This window comes from Capsicum annuum, chromosome 3 (genome assembly GCF_002878395.1).
Source record: "Capsicum annuum cultivar UCD-10X-F1 chromosome 3, UCD10Xv1.1, whole genome shotgun sequence".
Classification (NCBI taxonomy): Eukaryota; Viridiplantae; Streptophyta; class Magnoliopsida; order Solanales; family Solanaceae; genus Capsicum; species Capsicum annuum.
The window spans coordinates 450,176-473,839 of record NC_061113.1 but is presented as its reverse complement, the minus strand read 5'-3'; the positions used below and the strand labels follow the sequence as shown (position 1 = coordinate 473,839).

At 37.6% G+C, this 23,664-nt stretch overlaps 1 protein-coding gene across 10 annotated transcripts in view; it reads left to right on the top strand.

The window, feature by feature from the left end:
- The window catches only part of LOC107864429 (histone-lysine N-methyltransferase ATX2-like), a 50,448-nt gene extending 28,140 nt beyond the window's left edge, over positions 1 to 22,308 (top strand). For 3 of the 10 annotated variants that reach the window (XM_047408837.1, XM_016710786.2, XM_047408840.1), the window contains 2 exons: positions 8,082 to 8,188; positions 21,889 to 22,308. The gene's annotated coding sequence lies outside the window, so the exon portion shown is untranslated. The remainder of the gene's footprint in view (positions 1 to 8,081; positions 8,189 to 21,888) is intronic. The other 7 variants (XM_047408835.1, XM_047408834.1, XM_047408833.1 and 4 more) reach the window with 4 other exon arrangements.
- Positions 22,309 to 23,664: the final 1,356 nt, after the last annotated feature.

The following is a 23,664-nucleotide window of genomic DNA, read 5'->3' as shown; positions in this document are numbered from 1 at the left end:
AAGGTCTTGTATACTCTCTCTTCCCAAAACCTCGTGGGACTACACTAGGTATGTTGTTAAAAGTAACATTAACAACATACTTATTATATTCCCACAAATTGGGGTCTGGTGATTAAGTGTACACAATCCATACTATTACCTCAGAGGTGAGATTGAGAGGTTGTTTTTGATAGACCCCCGACTCAAGACAAAAATAATCTTAAAAAGAAATAAGAAACAATAGGTATTACACACCAAATAATAACATAAAGAAGAGTAATAGGACAACTAATAACACACTTCGAAACAAGACTAGCACTATGACTACTAGCACGTATAACAAAACAAAGTCCTACCCATTGACAAGGACAAACTCCTTCCTATTTAGGGTAATGTCCTTGTTAAGCTGAAACTGCTCTATGTCATGTCTAATTACCTATCTCTATTATATCTTCAATCTACCTCTACCTTGCTTGAATTCATCCCTAGCCAACCTCTCACACCTCTGCACTGGGGCATCCATGGACCTCCTTATCTCATGTCTGACCCATCTCAACTTCGCTTCCTGCATTGTGACTTCTACCGATGCCACTCCTACCTTATCTGGAATAACCTCATTTTTAATCTTATCTTTCCAAGTCCACACATTCATCATAGCTTTTTCATCTCCACCACCTTCATTTTTTGAATGTGAGAGTTCTTAACTAGCTAACACTCTGCCCCTTACAACACTAGGTATGTTGTTGTGTACGTAATAATTAACTGACAAGATGTGTTTCTGTATATATATATGCATATATCTTACCCCTTACCTTTCTGGAGTATAGAGGTTTCTCTGATATGCCTAGTAATCAAAGCCAAATTGTGACAATAAATAATAGGATAAACAAAACAAATAAAGCAACATATAATAGTAAATATTGTGGAACAGAACAAGATACTAGGAATCCTAATAATATACTAAATAAAAGAAAGATGGGACTAGCCTTTTTTTTGGGATAATCGTGTTGTCCGTGCCAGCTTGTACGCATCTAAATTAATTTCACTGGATACCTGCCACTTTCCACCAGCTATGAGTAGCAGGTAACACTATCTACCAAGGTTAGGATAGATGTGAAGAAATCATCTATTTTTTGTTTTCACTAGATTTGAATCTGAGACACTTACTTGATTGACCAACCACTAGGCCAACACCCTTGGGTGCTGACTAGCCCTCTTCCTCTACCACATAAAAGTATGATAGTTCTCGACCTTTATACCTTCCTATCTAGGGTGAGTTTTAGTAAACGAAGGATGTGCCATGTTCCGTTTAAGCACCTTTACTAGTTCTTCTTCGGCCTACCTCTACTTTTTCAAAAACATTATATAACCAACTTCTTACGCCTCCTTATCGGGGTATCCTCACCCCTTTATACCTCTTCACATGCCTGAGCCTTCTCAACCTTGTCTTCCTCATTTTGTTTACTTCGTTCTAATCCTATCTTTCCTCGTATGTTCACACATTTATCTAACTGTCTCATCTCCTTGACCTTCTATTTTTTGAATGTTCTCATTCTTTACTGTCTAACACTCTTATTTATACGATAATGTAGGTCTAACCACACCTACCTTTTAAGTTTTGGTGAAATATTTCTATCATATAGTACCCAGACGCGAACCTTATTTCTCCCACTCCGCTCCATTTTGATGTACAACCAGTGTTTTGGAAAGTGAGAATCAGAAAAAAGCAAAGAGGGCTCGCATCACCGAAGCGTGAAGCCTGATTCGAAGCACACATTTTTTTCAATTAAAGCGCTATTTAGTGGTACAAAATTTAAAATTTTTAAATGTGCATAGTTTCTTTTATCTAGTGACGTTTCTCGCTTTAGGCCCAGAAGCATGTGCTTTTTCATCACTGCGTCGCCTCAAGGCTAGATCGACATCTTCTCGCTTCGCTTCGCTTTTCACTTTAAGCAATAAATTGAGCGCTTTTCACAACAGTATGTATGACTACATCATCATCATTTCCCTCCTTATAGATTATAAGACCCAAGATGCTTGAAACTACCTCTCTTGGGTATGACTTGTGTATTGATCTTCTTATCCATCTTTGCTTCATGCATTACATTGCTAGACTTGCATTTAATGTAATTTATTTTTATCTTGCATAACTTGAAACTTTTGGATTCTTGTGTTTGTCTCCAAAATCCAGCCTATTGTTAACTTCGTTGCATGTCTCGTTGATCACTAAAGCAAACAGAAACGGGCTAAGGCTGATTCATTGTGCAAAATGTTCTAAGTCACCTTTCACTGATCTTACCCGAGTCTTGGCTTCATTGTACATGTCCTTAATTGCCTAACATAAGCAACATGTACATAGAGGTGACAAAATCAAACCCAACCTGCCCAACCCGTTCAAGTTTGGGTTGGTTATTGACTCGTCCATTTATGCTCAACCCATGTTAATCCAACTTGTTTCGACTTGTTAAAAATTCGGTTGATATGAACCCGAATTAATTTTTGAGAAATTTTGTCAAAATATTTTAGAAGGGGTTAAATAAAGCAATTAAAACTTAGTAAGAATTGGGCAGGTTGGGTTGTAACCCGTTTTGACCTGCCCAAATTCGACCCAACCCGACTCCGAACATCTCTATAGAATCTCCGTAGGAACTTCATTATATACTTTTTATACTGTATGTAAGTCTCTTTTCATATCCCTATACTACTACAACAATCTCCTTACAAAATGTATGACTATTATAATTGATCACCCTAGCATGTGTGCGAATTGGTTTTCCGTGATAGGCACACTTCTTTTGACCCTCATCTCGACCACTCTCTCCCAAACTTCTCCTCTATAGTTGCTGCAATTATGAATGTCATCGTTGTTCTCATACTAAAAAACCTAGTTAGCCACTCCATGCCTACTTTGCCTGCGTTCTTCCAAAATTCCATTGCAAACTTGTCTTTCCTGATCGTTCCAACCCTTTCTCACCCTACGAATTGGCCCATTAACCTGTGCAGACTTCATACACTTGCGATATAGAAAATCCTTAGGACTCTTGGACCGGTCTAACTCCCCCAACACAATATCCTGTCTGCTTCTTTGAGCTTATGAATGTACTTACATTTGGCATCTTTGTCTAATGTGTGTCTCTTCTCCCAATATTTATCCCTTCTCGTCCTTGATGTGCTTCACTTGTTCTAGGTCACACGTCCTCCTTTCTCTCATTTTTGGGAGCCTATGCAACTCTTTATTCCCACATTTTCCCTTGAGCTATTTGTACAAGTGCTCAAACAGTGTCGTTTTAACTGTCGCGCCGTTAACATTATTTCCTTCTTCGTTGTCTTATACTACTCCCTTTCTTCCGCTTGTCTTACTCATCTATGCTTTCCAATAACATTGAATAGACAACCTTCTTGGCTTCCATTTTTTCCTTAACCCCCATTCCATCTCCGGTCCCTTTTGTGTCCACCTACGTTTCCTCGTGAGACTCCTAACACCTCTCTAGCTGCTTCTTTGACCTTTTGTCTCAGTCTATATACTATTTTCGTCCCCGCTACTCCCTCAAGTCACCGACCTCTCTGTAAGCTCTTGAGATGCAAGGAGACGGGCGATGATGTTGATCATCTTCTACTTCATTGCACCCTGACTAGGTGTGGTGGGATTTGTTCAGTTAGTTTGGTATGTCTTTGGTGATTCCGCGATCTGTGAAAGATTTTTTCTGTTGGAAAGTTGGAAGCAATATGAGAATGAGCATGTCATGGAATGTTATTCCTCTAATCTGAAACATTTGGTTAGAGGGGGAAATAAGAGAGATTTTGAAGGGGTCGAAAAGAGTTTTGGGTAATTGAGTAGTAGTCTTCAATATCTTGTTTAGTTTGGTGCACCAATGTAGTCTCGTGATGGTATAGCGGATTGAGGGTCTTTTGTCGAGAATTTTTTTTTTTTTGTAGGTTTTTACTTTTTGGTAAATGGAGGCTCGCTTCGAGAATTTTATGCGATAAAAAGGTGCCCCCAAGCTAAAAGGCAAATTCTCTAGAGTTGTAGTCCGGCCGGCTATGTTATATGGAGCGGAGTGTTGGTCGGTTAAGAATTCTCATATTCAAAAGTTGAAGGTGGTGAAAATGAGGATGTTGCATTGGATGTGTGGTCTTACAAGGGCTGACAGGCTTACGAATGAGATTATTCGGGAGAAGGTGGGAGTGGTGTCGGTGGAAGACAAAATGCGGGAAGTGAGGTTGAGATGGTTTGTCCATGTGATGTGGAGGGGCACGGATAGCCCTGTTTGAAGGTGTGAGAGGTTGGCCTTGGATGGTTTCAAGCGGGTAGGGGTAGACCGAAGAAATACTGGAGGGAAGTGATTAAACGTGATATGGAGCAGCTACGAGGACATGACCCTGGATGGGAAGGTATGGAGGAAAAACATTAGGATAGAGGGCTAAGGTGGGTGGATGAGTCGTAGTCAGCAGGTAGGAGGGCCTTGGTGTCTTTTTTGCTGTTCAATATTTGTATGGATATCGTATCTATGATATTTTATCATGTTCCATGATTTGGATGTTTTATATACTGTCCTTTGTCTTGAGCCCGGGGTCTATCGGAAACAACCTCTCTACTTCTTTAGAGGTAGTGGTATGGACTGCGTACACCTTACCCTCCCCAGACCCCACGATGTGGTAATGTACTGGGTATGTTGTTGTTGTTGTTTTACTTTTTGGTATACGACTGTGTTTTGTTAAATGGAATTGCTTACTTCATTAAGAAAAAAAGCTCCTGAGCTTTGAGCTTTGGCTTTAGTCAAACCTCCCCATTTAATCCTTGACCGGTGATAGCCCTCTTCTTCCTCCTCCGCTTGATATCCAAATCCATAACTATGACCTTATGTTGGGTTGTAAGATTCTCGCTCAAGATAACTTTACAATCCTTGCATAAACTTCTATTACCCTTCCTATTGAGTATGTAATCTATCTCAGTCTTAGACACCACACTATGGTAGGTCACTAAGTGCTCCTCCCTCTTCAGGAAGCTTGAGTTAGCAATAACCAAATCGAAAGCTTTAGCGAAATCTAAAAGTGAAACTGCTCCTTCATCTATCCCCAAAGCCGAAACCATCCATCATCATAGCCCCTTGAAGTGGTCCTTATGTGACCATTAAAATCTCCTCCTTGAAATAGCTTCTCGGTGTGAGGGGTACCTCTTGCAACCTTGTAATGCTACCCCTGTTTGAAGCACAAATCCTTCCAAAATTTTATCATATTTGCATCCATCAAGATTTCGGTTAACCTTGGACCCAGTGAAACCGGATACTTAGGTTGTTTGGACATAAGAGAGATTCCTTCTAGTTCTACACATTATCTGGTTGATGTTTTATTTTAATTTTCTTATTTTATGCAATTTCTGGTGTTCGTATGACGTGATTTCAACTTCTTCCTTTCAGGCAATAATCTATAATCATTGTTCTCAATTGTTTTTCATTAGCTTAAACCACAATCTTGATGTTTCAATAGCGATAGGTTCAGATGCTAATTTTAATTATGTAGTGAGGAACTATGAATTAGGAAGTACTCTTAGAAACGGCTCATTAGGGTTAACATGCTAATAGCATGTCTGTGGTTATCAATAGACGTGTTTTCGGAATGCTAAGAGCGCAATGCTTGCAGCATATGTGTTTGATATAAAGTGCTTTCACCATAGTTCTGTTATTTTGTTGATTGGACTATCACACTTGCATGTAAGTCTAGTCATTTCCTTGATCGAGCAGGACCTATCTTCAGAAGCTGGATTTGTTGTTTCTATGTAGTGTGTAAACTGCCATCTCATTCTCCAAAAAAGAAAAATGTAGTGTGGAAACTGCCATCTGGACATCTTGTCTTGTTGTGTCATTTAAAAACTGTACTTTGCGACCTTCCTTTTTTAATTGAAGCCTATATCTTGGTGTAGACATTAGGTGGAGTTGGACTGGGAGATTGAAGAATAGGATGATAAGGTATTGTGATACACCAAGACCGCAATGATCATGAAGTACTCATCAATGGTTTAGAGTGGAGTATCAAAAACTTACCCTAGCAAGAGGTTTTAAATTTTGTAATGTTTTTGTTTCAGGAAGTGCATAAAAGTAAAAATGTAGGTGATCTTATATATCCTAGATACGATTTCACCAGGCATGAGCTGGTATTTCCTCTGTAAGTAGGCGGGTGAGCACGTGGACCAGATTTTATCACATTGCAAATTAGCTACGTGGTTATGGGGGATATCTGTAGATGGTTTGTAGTTTCTTGGGTAATGCTAAGATCCGTGAAGTAGTTGATCTTCAGCTGGAAGAGTGGAGCTAGGAGAAGAATTCTGGGTAATGCTAAGATCCGTAAAGTAGTTTATGTTCAGCTGGAAGAGTTGAGCTAGGAGAAGAAGGCCTAAGGCTTGGAGTGCTATTCCTCTTGCTGTAGTTTGGGTCATTTAGAAAGAGAAAACTAGGAGAGCTTTTGAAGGAGTGGAGATGAGCTTCGCTCAACTTTGGGGTAGTCTCCAATCTCTTATAGAGGATTGGGTGTCATTTCCAGAGAACCATATGCTGTAGGTTTCTCATTTTTTGGTATACCACTTGTATATGACCAGCCTTGTTATTATTAATGAAAACTTTATTTTTATTTTTTTTAAAAAGACTTCAGTAAGTATGTTTTGGACTACTAATTTAAATGTTGAAGGAGTATCTTGACACTGTCAAAAATCTTATTGAATTTTCCACCCGAGTTTCAGAACATTTGTTTTATCTAGACTGTTGATGTTGCCGACAATTTTATCTTTATTTCAACTCCCCATCAAACTTTATGCTTCTGTTTTCATTCATTAGTTTGGCAGATAATATGAACATTAAATTCTTTGCTTGGTGTACTATTCCGCTCTTCAGGACCTACCATGGTTGAAATGAAGGCTCGCCTCAGGAGTCTTGTGTATAAGAAGGTGCTTCCTAAGCTTAAAGGTAAGTTTTACAGAGTGGCTATGCTATCCGACCGGCTATGTTGTATGGAGCGGAGTGTTGGTCAGTTAAGAACTTCCATATCCAAAAGTTGAAGGTAGCGGAGATGAGGATGTTGCGATGGATGTGTGGACTTACAGGAGGGATAGAGTTAGAAATGAGTCTATTCGGGAGGTGGGAGTGACTTCGGTGGAAGACAAGATGCGAGAAGTGAGGTTGCGTTGGTTCGGACATGTGATGAGGAGGGACAGATGCTCCAGTTCAGAGGTATGAGAGGCTGACTATAGATAGCTTTACGCGGGGTAGAGGTAGGTCGAAGAAATATTGGAGGGAGGTGATTAGGTAGACATGACCCTTGATAGGAAGATGTGGAAGACGCTGATTAGGGTAAAGGGTTAGTAGGCAGGAGTATGTTCGTAATAGTAGGAAAGAGTGTTCTGTTTGTATCTGTGCCTGCAGGGTCTTGTAGCCTCTTGTTCATGTTGTTTGGTGATGTCTACGATTTCGTATAGCTAGTTTATAATATTACTTTGTGGGTGTCTTGTTTCCTTTACTATCTAGCGGTGTGATATCCCTTGTTGTTTGCTTTTATGTTTTTTGTTTATTGTATTTGTTATCTGTCCTGAGACGGGGATCTACCGAAAACAGTCTCTACTTTATCTGAGATAGTGGTATGGATTGCGTGCACTTTTTACCCTCTCCAGACCCCACCCCACTTTGTGGGAATACACTGTCTATGTTGTTGTTGATGTTATTCTTCATTTAATCTAATAGCATGCTCTACAAGATCTCAACTAAATTCAATTTGAAATGGCAGAAGTAATGTATTTATGAGCATGTTCCCTTTTATGACTTCTCTATTATGTTCAACTATGGTCAATATTTCCATGTGTGCAATTTTATTTTCTCCCAAAGCCCAATTTGCTAAAGTAATTTGATTTTCCGGGTCACTTCTGAAGTCACCTAAAGATGTATTAGTTACTGAATAAAGTAGGTTTTGATTGGATTATTGACCACCTAGGATCCAAAATCCCCATGGTTATTATTCACAACAATTTTTAATAGCTGCATTCTTTGTTATTTAAATTTTAACTTGGGTTTTAATTTGCTCTCTTCGCATATTTCTATCTTTTTCTTTGTTCTGATTAGGATCAAACTCCTGATGCAGCCTCAAGAACATCCATGATTTAAGCCACAAGGTGAATCTGAACCAAATGACTCTAGCATGGGTGTCTCAAATCTGTTCATATACTCAGGTGAATTATCACAAATTTGTGTAAATCGATTAGACATGCATGTAGTATTGAAAAGTGTGTCTAAGTAGCTTATTTAATCACTACAATTATTAAGCCTGTCGGAAAAAAGTTGGAGATGGCTGTAGTAATCTTCATCAGCTATATTTTTCCATTTAAGCTCCACTCATGTCATCATCATATCAAATAAAAATAAAAGTGAGAAATAGGTTAAATTTAGATAAAATAATAACAACATTGGGAGCTTTTTGTATTTTTACTCGCATATAAATCTATGATGATAAGGTTAAATTAAATATTCCTAGTTGAGCAATAGGTTTTGTGAGAAATATAGGTGAAGAATATTGTTGTAAGATTTAATTATGTTATTACACTAAGGGGTCGTTTGGTTGGGAATGTAGTTATGCTAAGATTAGTTATGCTGGGATAAGTTATGATGAGATAAGTTATACTGAAATTAGTTATGCTGGGTTTGTTGTTGTTGTTGTTGTAGTTATGTTGGGTTTATTTTTTATTGAGTGTTTGGTTTGTCATATTCAGAGTAATATGCATGGTATAGTTTCTTGGAATAAATTAATTGCTTGTCAAAATACCCTCCATCTTATTAACTTCTTTTCTATATATTTCTTCAAGCTTTAAATATTTATTCTAAAAATAAATTTTTCATCTTATTTAGCTTAATTTTTTTTTTTGTGTGCATTTTCATTATTATATCGTATGTAAAAATAAAACTTATATCTTATTTAGCTTTAATTTTTTTGCGTGTGTCTTCCTATGATTATGCCTTGTGTTTAGAAAAAAATCCTACTACATCTTATTTAGTTTGAAATAAAAACTTCCAACTTAAGTTTGTTAAAGTAAAAGATGATTTGTTGTTTATGTCACTTCATTTAAACACATATCACTCATATAATAAAGAATATTAAAATTCATTTTAATTGATTTATACAATATCAATTTTCAAGTGAATAAAAAATTATTTAATTTAAAATATGTAATTCAACAACGGAGTCGAAATTTTTATTATTTTTTAGAGAAATTAAAATATATAAATAAACATAATAATTATTCAAATAAGTTTAACGTATAATGTATTCATAAATAAAATATATGTGTGTGAAATGAAAATCATAGGGTTTGAGGGTATTTAAGGATAAATTATGGTGGGATTGTTATCCCACCAATTGAGTGGATAACTTATCTTGGTACTATTTATTAGTCCCGGGATAAGTTATCCCGAATATTGCCAACCAAATATGCATTAAAATTTTTTATCCCGTGATTATTATTTTATCCCGGGATTATTCGCTTTAGCTCGTCACACCAAACGACCCCTAAGACCTATATATAGACACTACATTTTAAATCTTTACACATATGATACTACATTCTAATCCTTTTTCAAGTAGTATTCTATATGCTATTTATATTTATATTTTAACACACTCCCCCTCAAGTTGGTGCATATAAAGGTATGTACCAAGTTTATTAGATGTAATTAATACGAGGTTCAGTAAGGAACTTGGCGAAGATATCTGCAAGAGAATTGATAAGGACTGCTTTAGACGCTTGGGAGACTTCAGTTGAAAAGGAACAAAAAAGTGGTCGAAAAAGTAGTAAACATTGCCGGAGAGTCTATTAGCTATTGAAAAGTTGCTGGAAACTGGTATAAAATATATGAGTGATCTCGAAATCAAGAGATGAGTAGATCATGAACAAGAAAGTCATCGAAAAATGGGTCGAAACATGCTCATGCACTGGATTATAAGATTTATTAGCTGAAAAGTGGTCACAATCTGGGAAAATTATATGGGTAGGGTCAGATGATAGCACGATTAAAATCCAACGACATGAGCCAACTGAAAAAGAAAATAATATTGGTCGGGTCGGAATGATTGCATAAATCAGATCTGAGGAGTCACCGAAAAGACGTACAGAACTACGCAAATTAGATCTGAGAAGTCACCGGAAAGACGCACGGTGCTATGCAACTCAGATATGAGAAAGCATTCTGAAAAGATGCACGATGCTATCCAAAGATATGAGAAAGTAGTCATCGAAAAAAAGCACGATGACCTAATTTTTTGTCAACATGATCATTGGCCAGATGAGCGACATATATGGGTTATAGCCACCCGCTGTGAGAAATGTAGGTGAAGAATATTATTGAATTGTTGCACGTACATTATCACTCTGAGACCCTATTTATAGACACTACATTCTAATCTTTTCTAAATATCAAATAGGATTCCATATGTTATACTATTCCTACTCATATTCTAATAGATTCAAAATTAACGTACTAAATACATGAAAAAGTAGGAGATTGCAATGTAAGACAATTTTTTCATGCATTCACTTGATTTGTTCCTTCTCTTGTTTTCTATATGGCATTAAAATTTGGTGAAAATTTGCTTGATGCACATTGATTTGTTCCTTCTTTTGTTTTCTATATGCTGCGAAGTTGCATTTTTGTTGGAGTAGTCACACATCTACATGCATGGTATAGTTTGCGACTTTTCAATATATCATGCCTATCGCATTAAACATGATGTCACCTTCTCTTGTTGAATGTTGTTGTGCTTCTTGGCTCAATTGGAGTAGATTACTTTGCAACTAGTGCTGAAAGAAAAATATTATGAGCATGTTTGTCTATGTAATTACAACAAGGCCTATTTATAGTTAAACTCTAGAATACATAATAATTCTTATCTTGTGGATGGTCTATACATCAGTATACAACACCTGCCCGCCCTCAAATTGGTGTATTTAAGTCATATGTACTGCGCTTATTACAGATGTAACTAATACGAGAATCAATGGAAAACTTGGTGAAAATATATGCAAGCTGATCATTTGATTTCACCAACTTTGTAACATCTCCTGAGAATATCTTCTCTCTGACGAAGTGATAGTCAATTCAATTTGTCACGATTCGACTTATGTGTCATGATGGCGCCTAAAGAAATCTCTTCATTTATCGAGTAACTAAGGTAATTCCATCCTAACTAGAGCCTGCAAGGTCAATTGCACATAAGATAGGAATAGCTAGGCTAATCATGCCAATGATCCAACTAATCCCAAGTATTTCAATTTATCACACCAACACGTAAAGCCCATCCTAAATCTAACACAATATTATAAACATACTATGAACTAACTTAATCTAACAAGGGGTAAAACCTAACCTACCTGGACGTTGAAGAAAGCTCAACGATTCGATAATCAACGCTTTCCCTTTCGAGAAGTTTCCGCTAGATGCTAAGCTATCAAAATCACATTTTACTCATCAATACAAGAATGATGATACCCATATTGCACTATTGTGCTTTGGGTCCAAAAATCACAAAAAAATTCATATAGGTTCCACTTACGGAAAAATCATGTTTCCGACACCGACCTAACGTTCCCACATGCTCAAGGAATCATTACTCTCAAGAATGGGTGAAATTCGAGCTAATTTGGGGTTAGAATCAAGCCCTCAAGGTTTTGGAATTTTTGAACAAGAAATGGGAAAATCTATCATGAAATTAAAGGAATCTTACCTCAAATCTAAAGGGAAATCGAGAAATAATCATTAATCAAGCTTCCCAAATCACCCACAAGCTTCAATCCCTAGTTATCTCACTATTTGGGGTTTAACTCTCAAGAAAATGAGTGAAGAATGGCAAAGTCGGGTAAAAATGGGGGTATTTATACCCATACCAGGTTCTCGGGAGTTGCCATCGCGAATCGACCATTGTTATTGCGATACAGGTCATCAGACTCAGAAGTCGCGATTGCGACATTTACCTTCACGATTGGGGTTTTGGTCGATTACCAAAGGAGTCACGTTCACGGCACTTGGTGGTGTTTCCAGATCGTGATCACGATCCAAAGGCTGTGATCGCAGGTGCACCAAATCACAACTAAGACTTGGAATTTTTCAAGTCTCCGCCAACCACTAGGGATTCATCCAAAATCCCATATACGCAACGAATTATGTAACCATACCAAATTCGACGTTCCGAACTCAATGGCGCAGTCGACATTTTCATATGAGGTCGTTTAGATGAAATGTGGGTCCCACACCCAATTTTCAATTTCTTAACTCTTCGACCAATAGGTCAAAATGAGCCCGGGTGCCTCGGGACTCGAATCAAGAGTCCTCCTAGCCTAAAATCGATATTTTGGAGCTGCTGGAACAGTCAAAATTTGCATTTGAGGTTGTTTAACTGAAGTTTTCGCTCGGTGACCGTTTGGAACCAGTGAAGACTTCAAAACAGGAAAATGACTTTTAAAAACCAAATGAACTGTCTGGTAACCGTATTGTCAGTTCCAGCTAGTCATAAATGACTCGGGGCAGCTAGAGAGAAGCTCTAACGGCGAAAATAAGCATAAATATGAAAAATGACCTATAGGGTCATTACAATTCAATGTGTCCAGTCCTTCAGATTTGATGCTATATATGAATGACAACTTGATTATCCCTCACAAGTTCCACCTGATTGATTTCTCTAAATTTCAAATCTCTTAACAATTTTTGATCCAAACTAGCTTACATGTTGCCTTAGGCACTGTTCTATATTTTGTTTTTGCACTAGATTAAACAATTTTTCTCGATTTCATGCTTTTTCAAGACTCCAAATTACCTCCTATTTAACTCTCTCTAGACGTAGAACGTCTATCGCGTGGTTGAAGTTGTCGAAATAGTGTTTGCATGTTGAACGATCTTTGTATTGCCTCGATCTTCGAACAATAGTCCTTTGCTTGCAGTTGACTGAAAGTATTGAAGAATGCTGATGAAGGCATCTTGATGATTATCACATGGATCGTCTATAAATCAACTTACATGGTACAAGATATGTTAGGTCTAGTCATTGTGAGGTAATTCAACTTAGCAATAACTGACTATTATCTTTTAGGATCTAAAACGCTCCCTTGTCTTGGTAGAAGCGTAAACTTTGATCCATATGACTTTAGAAGGTGAAGTTGTTAGAATCTATGGTAGTTTATCCAGTTGTGTGCTCATCCCATCAATTCTCGATCAATATTTCTTTGTCTAGGTCTGATTGTAAGTTTCGAGTTGCGCGGACAACTGTGTACCTATGACTATCCCACGGAGCGTTAATAAACCAACTTACAGTAGTCTCAGGAACAGAATTGTCGGGTCTAGTCACAAATAGACTGGGATCCGAAGATGGGAGATTTAACCAACTCAAAGTGTTGTGGATTGAAAGGCTAACCTAAAATCTTAGAACGTTACCAATCTTCAATTTCAAAAACTTGAGTACCTTTTTAAATGTTGCGATCGGTGTGGGGATGTGCCAATTGAGTCGGTTGACATGCGTAGCTTGCACGTGATAACATTGGACAACACAAACAAAGCAATCAAATAGTAAGTTACATGAACTCTCCACTTTTGATGCCGCACCCGTGTCGACACGACATGGGTGTGAGTGTGGGGTCTGTACCCGATCTAGTCAATCAATTTTGGATAATTTGACCAAAATCGACATGTAAAGTCCTGACAGATTTAATGATTTCAGTAATCAAAATAAAAGCTAAGTAAAACCGAAGAAAATGGAATACCTTCTATATAGAAATTTTATGTTACCGCCTTTCTTTTCATCTCTTTAGATTTTCTTCTTGATCAATATTTCTCCAATTTTCCACATCATATCTCATAATTTAGGTATTTTAATTCGATTTTTAAATATTTGAATTATTTTAGCCGAATCCTAGCACAAGTATCCATATCTAGATCCACATCTACGAATCTTAAAGTTGAGATCATGAAATATCCGACCTCTAGACCTGCACACCCCTCCCCTCGAAAGCAAGAGATGCACCAAGAACATATATCAAGAGCAAATTTGGAATAATAATCGAAGATGAGAAAATGAGAGGTAAGCTCTTGAAGTGTTTCAAATTTAAGCTCAGTTTATTGTGCCCCCTTGACGTGATTTTAGATCATTATGTTTCTCACATGTATGTCCATATTCATAGCCAATGGGTGTTGCACCTGAACCCAAAGTGATTCACTATGACAATAGTCTTAGGCTGATCTCATATAGGATTTTTCGAAGGAAGTGTTAGGTGGCCAAGAATGGTACAATACAAGTCATGTTGAACTAAAGCCATGACAGAAAGTGATTGCATCTGTATCTATATGATTTGTGTGTTTTGTTGGGTAGAATATGCATGTTTGTCTCCTTCACAATTATTTTGTTCTTCAAGGTTATATAGTTTTCATGAATTCCATTATCAAGCTATAGACTTTTCGTCTTGCATTTTGTACCACGAGATAATTGGGATTTGGGAGGATTGGTTAAGCCGCATTTGTTTTTATTAAGATTGAGACATCTGAATCTGAATACACATTTGAATGGTTTGTATTTTGACATCTAAACATGCATTATTTATTTATTTATTTATTTATTTTAAAGAGTAAATACATAATTACCCCTTGATGTTGGTCGAGATTTTTAAAGACACCTAATCTTTGAATTCGACCTATTACCCCACGATTCTTCTTTATTCCGTTACAAATACACTATTTTGAACCAATAGACACTTGAAAGGGCTCAAATTTGACTTTTTTTTTTAAATCAATATTTATTTATTTTTAAAATTTATTTCATACACCACCCCCACCCCACCCCACCCCGCAACCCCTTACCCACCATTGTCTTCTTCCCCATTGTCTTCTTCTTCATCACCGTAACTTAACAAAAACATCAATTACATCAACAACATCATCATTTACAACAATAACAACATCAATTAGAGCAACAACAACAACATCATCATCACCATAACTCTCTTTCTCTTCAATCCTCTCAATCATCACCATAATTCTACTCACTTTTTACCAACACCATGTTTACTTTCTTCAATTTTCAACTTCTTATTTCAGTTTTTTTCTTACATTTTGAACAATTTTATAAAACCCAATATATATCTTAAGAACTATAAAGCTCCATTTTAATGAAGTTTTGATGGTACAAAATTAGGAAGCAATACAAAATTAAAATAAACATGAAATTGGAAACCACAAAAACTAACATTGAAATCCAAAGAGTAAGAAGAATATATGAAACTGATGGGGTGGGGGGAAGAATATATGAAACTGATGGGGTGGGGGGAACCTGCTGGGCGGGGGGAATGGGGGAGGGAGATGTTGCGTGGGGGTGGGGGAGAGGGGCTGGGGTGATAAATAAATTAAAAGGGAAAACTTTATTAAAAAATATAAATAAAATATGAAATTAAATTATTTAACACGTGGCAACATCTAATTGGTGCGTGCATCCACTCTCTTTTTTGTGAATGAGATTCAGCGAAAAATGGTGTATTTGAAATGGATTAAGAATCGTGGGGTAATAGGTCGAATTCAAAGTTTAGGTGTCTTTTTGCAAATCTCGGCCAACATCAGTGGGGTAATTATGTACTTACTCTATTTTAAAACATACTAAAATGCAATTCTAATAAAAAAATAATTAAATATTAAAGAACTTATGAGTTTAATAAAATAAAATTATTATTTGATTAAAACTTGAAATATATATGTTTGCTAGTGGAGATGGTTGAGCTAATGGCTAATAATGGTGGTAGTGATAGTTGTGATGGTGGAGATGGTTGGTGATGTAGTGGCTAGCGCGATGACGACAATTGATAGTGGTGGGTTTGATTGATGTTAGTAGTTGATTGTGTTGGTGTTGGTGGTTTATAATGGAATTAATGGTAGTTGTCAGTGGTGCTAGTTGAAATAATAGAAGTGGGTAGTAGTAGGGATTAGCCGGATTGGTGGCGGCATAGGATTTAATTATATTAATGATGGAGTTGGTTAGTGTGGTAGTGATTGGCCGATGGTTATACTTGATAGTCGGTGGCCGATTTGGCTCAACTCCTCTAGGCTACCTCAATGTTTTTGGCCCTTACATTTCATGTTAACCCATGTTTAACATGATAAATGAATGGCCCAAGCCACCATGATATGTTGTTCTGTTTGCCACAACTTCGCTCGATTACCTCAACTTTTTGGTCACATAGTTTTGACCCCATTGATTTTTAACTCATAAGGAACATACTAAGTGGAGACCTGCATCACTATTATCGGGCATTAACGCGTTCTCTGATTTTACACTTTTTAAATTATGAATGGCCTATGGTAATAGTCACAACGAACCTTAGTTTGAGTTCAGGTGCCTAACACTTCTTGCTTTTCCACTTTTTAATCTTTACTAGTAATATATCTTACTTGGTGTAAAACAAAATATCATAATACCCAGGTTGGTTTCACAAGTAGGGTCTTGTTAAGATTCCTACATTGAGAAATGGATGGACAATTAGTCTTCTTATATGACACTTAAAGGGTGTGGTCTAGTGGTTCAATGAATCAAGCACCTTGAGATCAACCGAAATTTCCAATAGGCAAACACTAGGTGATTTCTTTTCCATCTGTTCTAGCCTTGGACATAGTGTAATGCCCCGAGAGTATCCCAGGACGTCACTCGGTGCCTAAGACTACCAATAGTCCCAAGCTAACCCATGATATCTACTTTGCACTAGACTCTTATAAATGTAATCTCAAAACATAAACAAAACTTTAAGGGGAAACCATACAAAATGCATAATCTCAACTAAAACTTTGCAGCTTAGAAATCTTCAAATCTTTGGAGAATTGAAAGAAACACCACTCAACTAGTCTTGACAAGCCTTTACCCTGATACACCCTTTTGATATTAACTTTCTGCTTTAAGATAAGAGAGAAAGTGACCTTTGGGAGATATTGAACTACCCTCTCGCTCAAGGACCGACTCATTAGAAAACTGAAACTTCACCATACGGGTGCGACAATTGATTGATGCATAACATTAATGGAGCGAGTTCTTTCCCAGAATAACATCAAAATCTATCATCTCTAACTCTATTAAATATGCTAAAGTGACCTTATGGAGGATGGTAATAGGGCACTTCCTATAAAATCGTCTAGCAATAACTGACTCACTCACTAGGGTAGAGACTCAGAAGGGTTGAGAAAGATTTTCATGGCTTACTCCAAAATTTACAGCAACAAACGGGGTCTCAAAAAAGGGTTTAATCTCGGGTCTAACAACACATACATATTAAGGTGAAAGGCACGTAGCATACAAGCGGCAACATTTGGGAGAGCTCTCTTGCTCCTGACGAGATGGTAAAGCATAAAATCAATTCTGATGTTGACCGCCATCGGTGCTAGATGATGCACCCTGCGGAGGAGCTGGGCGGCCAGCGGTCAGGATGAGCTGCTGAATTTGTGGACAGAGTCTGAGGACGAACATCTCTACTTCCTTGATTTGCATACGGACATTCCTTACTCATGTGGGTCGTCTTACCACAACCATAGCAACCCTTTTTATCCATTAAACACTTGCCCGGATGGTCCTACCACACTTTGCGCAGGCCAGATAAGTGGGCCTTTCGGCAACACTACCCTGAGATCTCGAATTCGGAGCTCTGCCCCACTACCCTTGCTTGGTTTCTGGGTGCAGAGGCATTGGATGGTAACCCTGTAACTGAGAACCATTTCCCCTTCCTGATCTCTGCTGATCTCTGCTGACTGCACTCAAACTGTCTACTCCTAGTCTTAGCCCTCTTGTTTCGCCTCTCTCGCCTTTTTAACTTCTTCGCCTCAATCTACCGAGCATGAGTCATCAACCGAGCAATATCCATATCCCTGATCAACATGGCAGTCCTACACTTCTTGACCACCAAATCAGACACTCCAGTGACAAACTTACTCATGCGGGCTCTAGAGTCCGGTAACAACCCTGGGGTATCCTTATCTAGTTGGGTAAACTTAAGGTAGTACTCCTTCACTGACATAGAGCCCTGCCTCAAGTTCATGAACTCCTTTTTCTTGGTCTCCCTCATCTCACGAGGAAAGAACCTATCCAGAAAAGTAGTTTGAAACACATCCCAACTCATAAGAGCCGCATTCTCACCTATACCAACCTTCCACATAGTAACTCAATCATAACCAACATCCTTCAATTGGTAAGACACTAGTTCCACACTTTCTGCTTCAGTAACATGCATAATCTGTGTAATCTTTTTCACTTTATATCAATGAAGAACTGAGGATCCACCTTTGACCCAAAGAATTCAGGTGGGTTCATCCTCATACAGTCCCGAATTCTGGCTGCAGTTAAATAATCATTTTGATGGAGTGGGACGGTTGCTGGCTGGTTTCCTGAATGTTTGCATTCATAGCTCCGCATTCACAGCCTGAGCTAGAACTTGGAAGGCAACCCGAAAATCAGTACGTGGTGGTGGTGGCTGATCCCTATTTTTACGTATGTGAACTTGACGAGGAGGCATTTTCTATCACTTGAAAGCACAAATCACGAATTAGGGTAGATGGAGATAACTTCATGCACGATAGAGATCACAAAAGAAGGGATGTTTCCTAATGTGTCTTGTGGCCTCTTTCTCATAAGTGTGGCGCTTCACACTCATGAGCAAGACTTTACGTAACACGGCTTGTCACTCCCTAGTTCTCTTTAAAACCTTAGGCTCTGATACCAAGTTTGTAACACCCCGAGAATACCCGCGGGATGTCACACGGTGCCTAAGACTACGAATAATCCCAAGCTATTCCATGATATCTACTCGGCACTGAACTCTCATAAATATAAACTCAAAACATAAACGAAACTTTAAGCAAAAGCAAACAAAATGCATAATCTCAACTAAAACTTTGTAGATTAGAAATCTCCAAATCGTTGGAGTACTAAAAGAAACACCGCTCAACTAGTCTTGGCAAGCCTTTACTCTGATGATTGAAGAGTCACTAGGACAGACCCCAGCTGACCCGGACTGAAAACTAATTAACTAGCATAACAGTACTGAACATTTGAAAACATCATAAACTTGGCCCTCAAACTATGAGGACTCACCAACTGTTTGGATGTGGGAAATGGTGTCGGGGGTTAATCGTGGGGACGAACACCAGAACCTACATTATGAAACGATGTAGCACATAGACATATATGTGGGTCAATACTTCTGGAATCCACAGTGTATATGGGGTTGAATGCATAGGTAAAACTTGATTAATGTGAAATCTCAAAAAAAAATAAAAAATATGCATGCTGAGGGTAGATAGACTCACCTTGTTTATGGTAAAACTGGAAGCTGAAATAACATAAAACATGAACAATAAAGCATAATTTGGTAAGCTTAGTGAGTCATTACACTTAGTTTCTAAAATCTTTACTCTTATCTTTCTTTGTGGGAGATTCTTCTACCCGACATAAACCATGTGAGCTATCATGGAGTCCAATGTCTTACCCACGTTGGGAAAGGTTGTTCTATCCTTTCCATCGTAATAGAACTTTAACTTCAAGCGATCACTATACTTAACTCTCAAGTGGGGCAAGGAGGCACTCTCAAGCGAGGTCCCTTAAACCTATGGGGGCACGTAGTTTCTGGAAAATAGGATGAACTAAACCTACATTCCCTTTTCGGTGTTAAATACTACTCCCAAATCATATACTTCTATACTCATACTTATGAAATCCACCTTAAAATAGCATTAGGGTTTGTAAATTGAAAATCAACTGTGCTTCTCTTACTTAAAACTGTATTCATGAGGAAAAATTATGGATTTCCTGTCTTATCTGAGATCATAAGATCAAAATTGAACCTTAATCATATCGTAATGCTTGTAATTTGAACATATAAGCTTAAACGTCTTGTAACTTCATAACTTGTACTTAAAACTTGAAATCATTCATTATCTCATGGTAAATATCAAGCTCAATACTCAAGATCACTTTCATGGGTTCAAAACATAAGTAAACATGAACTCATATGCAAAGTAATATTCTATTCATGAGTAAACATCAATTAGAAGGGGAGCCTTGGAGTAACTGGTAAAGTTGCTGCCATGTGACCAGGAGATCACGGGTTCAAGCCTTGGAAACAGCCTTTGGCAGAAATGCAGGGTAAGGCTGCGTACTATACACCATACACCCTTATGGTGGGCCCTTCCCCGGACACCGCACATAGCGGTAGCTTTAGCGCACCGGGCTATCCTTTTAGTAAACATCAATATTTGAAAGCATAGGAAAATGGATATCCAACACTAGTAAATCACTTGATTTAAAATCCGATAAAAAATTTAACTTTGGGGCACAAGGATGAAAGAGTATCCTCAATCCCCATATACCTGAATTTCTTTACTTCTTGGTGTAAGCTTGGATTTGGAGCCTTGGGACGTGAATTCTTGGAAGAAACCCTACCTCTTTATCTCTTGGGAGTGAAGAGTGGAATAGTTTGGTAACTGACTAAGAAAGGGCAAATTATGCCTATTTGATGATTTAAGTTGTGGATAGGGAGTTTAAAGAGAAGAAAAAACCGAAAAACCTTTATTTTAAACACGCAAGAATTTTTTGGTATCAGTCATAATGACTCAGGCTACGACTCGTTACGTCTCGCCACGAGTCGTGGCCTGTAGTCATGACATGAGGGTCCATGACCGGCTCCTTCCCTGTTATGACAATGGGTCTTCATAACGACTCGTGACACTGACAATGAGTCGTGATTGTGGTCAGGGCTTGAAATCTTTGGCAACTTCTGTTGTGACGAGTCCCTCATAACGACTCATTATGTCACACAATGAGTTGTACCCTGGACTCGTCAAGTGATCAAAATTTGGTTTCTTCACTATCAACGACTTCCTCTGTCGACTCATTATGTCTGAGAACGAGTCGTTATTAGGGTCGTTATCACTGGTAGCTTTGACAGCACTTCACTAATTTGCCCATAACTTTTTACCCTGACCTCGAATAAGGGTGAGACTAGTGTTGGAAAGCTTACTCGATTGTCTATATTTTCGAGGGTATAGAGCTGAAAACATGGGGGATTGCACATAGTTACCTGATACCTGTTGTTGTTGGGAGGTGGCAGGTATCCCGTGGAATTAGTCGAGGTGCGCGCAAGCTGACCCAGACACCACGGCTATCAAAAACAAAAATTGGTCTCCTTATGTAGACTTTAGATAATCCTCCCCTCATGAGCTGGCTTTTGGAGTTGAGTTAGGCTCAAGATCATTTCTTGACATAATATTAGAGCCGTGTTTGTCCCAATTCTTTGTTCCTGATGTTGGGCCCTATATTATATGTTCACGCTCCACTTAACGACGTCTTAATGTGCAGGGAAGTGTTAAGAGCCCCACATCGAAAAAGGGATGGGCATTTGGTGTTCTTTATGAATTTGGACAATCATTCCCTCATGAGTGTTTGAGTTACGCCTAAGATTCCATTCTTTACAGGTTTGTGGAGGGTGGGTGCTCATAGAGCTTACTCCTACTTTTGTGGGAGGTAGAAATACTATTTCCGATGGACTCCTGACTCCTGACTCGAGAAACACTTGGAGAGAAACATAGTGAAAACTATTTCCGATAGACCGTTGGCTCAAGAAACACTTTTGCTAAACCCTATAGATCTCGAGTCTTTTTTAACTTGTCTTCAGTATCTGTGGAACAATATTTCTTCTGCTTTTTGTATGCATTCTTGATGCATATCCTTTGCTTCTCATTTAGATTGCTTTTGTATAGTTCATCGCCTTAATTATGTTCTCTAACATCATCTCTTGAAGACTACATATATCACTTTAATTGTACTGTCTTTGAAATTGAAGATCTAAATCCCCATTCTGTCAAATGCATTTCGTTTCAGCTTTTGGACCTCAAGTGCATGATTTATTTGTCCAACTCCAACCAAACCTTGTATTTGACAATGTTAACTTCTTCAGTTTGTATGGCGACTCGAAGAACGTTAGAGGAAAGATGAATTTGCTCATGGAGACAATATCATTCATATGTTCCTGGATATCACACACACCAATATCCATCAATTTGAGAGTGTTGATTCTGTAAGTAGATTGATTACACATTGATGTAATATAGGATTAGTGTGTATTAGTATCCCACATTGGGAAACAAAACCACGTGTATCGAAAATGATTCAAGCATAAGATATTGTTCTTCGTTTCCAACTCTCAGTATACTCTTCTGTTCATCTTATTTCTCACATTCAGAATATCAGTGAAACATGATTATGTAAATGTGTGTGTTGAAATGTGTTGTCTAGTAGATACAATATGTTTGCTCCTAGTTATTTAGCTTTTAGTTTGAGTACTGTAATTAAAGTAGCATGCTATTAATACCAGAAGATTGGATAGCTAATATCAGTTGATTTGTTGAAGAGATAATGGTCAAAACACCTTTGGAAGTACCACTTTTTGGTGAATGGCATGATATAGAAACGTGTCCTCTAGCTTGGTTTCAGCTATAGCATCTGTGCCTGCCAACTTTGGGTCTGTTCAATTAGATATGAAAAAATATAAAGTTGAATCAGTTGATATTTGTCCTATGCGGTGGTTCATATCCGACATGTACTATACCACGTAGAATGTTTGTGTCTATTTATTTCTATTCAAGTTTAACTGCGTATTTGTGTACGTCTAAAGTTGGAGGGCATAGTTGTCCATCGAGGTCAAGTTAAAAGTTAAAAAGGACATGTTTATTACTATGCCTTTATAAAACCACGCCACGATTAGTATTTCACGGTGCATGGTGTAATATCTCTCTTTTAAAAAAAATGTGCCTAATGGCACTTCACGCGATAATTAAAGGAATTAGTTGGATTTTTTATTTTTTTTTAAAAAGATAATGGTCAAAAGCATACTTAAAAGTTTTTGCGAGTTTCCTACTATTAGGTGTTTGCATTTTTTCTTTTCCTGAACTTTTACTCACTATTTATCAAGATGTTTTTAAATTAATGAGTCAATTGCTATATGACTAAAATTTATGGGAAAATTAAGTTGTCATGTGTCTTTTAACGATCGTATTCAAACATTTGATCTAATGTTTCATTAAATTTTTAGAGGGAAAAGGTACTTGGTTCCAAGATCAACCTTGTACCTCTACTCTAAAAGACAACTCGGTGCACAAAAGCTATCGTTGCATGTGGAGCGTTGACTCACAAGAATCTATGCTCTACTTTGAAGGATAATTCGGTGCACAAAAGCTATCGCTATGTGTGGAGTGTTGACTCACAAGAATCTGTTATACACAATCTTATTTGTATTTTTGCAAGAGAATGTTTACTCATCTGGAATCGTATTATTTCCACCTTATGAAAGCAGAGTATTTTTAATAAATTCTCAATTCAAGGAATACATATCAAAAAATAAGTATGGAAATCAAATGCAATAGCAACAAAGTTAACATTGCTAGGAAGTTTTTTTTTTTTTTTTTTTGCACACTATTTAAAATTAAGTTATTATGTGCACTGTTTAAAAGTCAATATTTAATAGAAAGGCAACCGAAAGTTGAAAACTCAATTTGCAACAAAATGAAACTTATATATAGCATTATAATTTATAAGAAGTGTAATGAAATATTAATTTTTGCATGAAAAAACACCGTATATCTTTCTCTTCACGTTTAA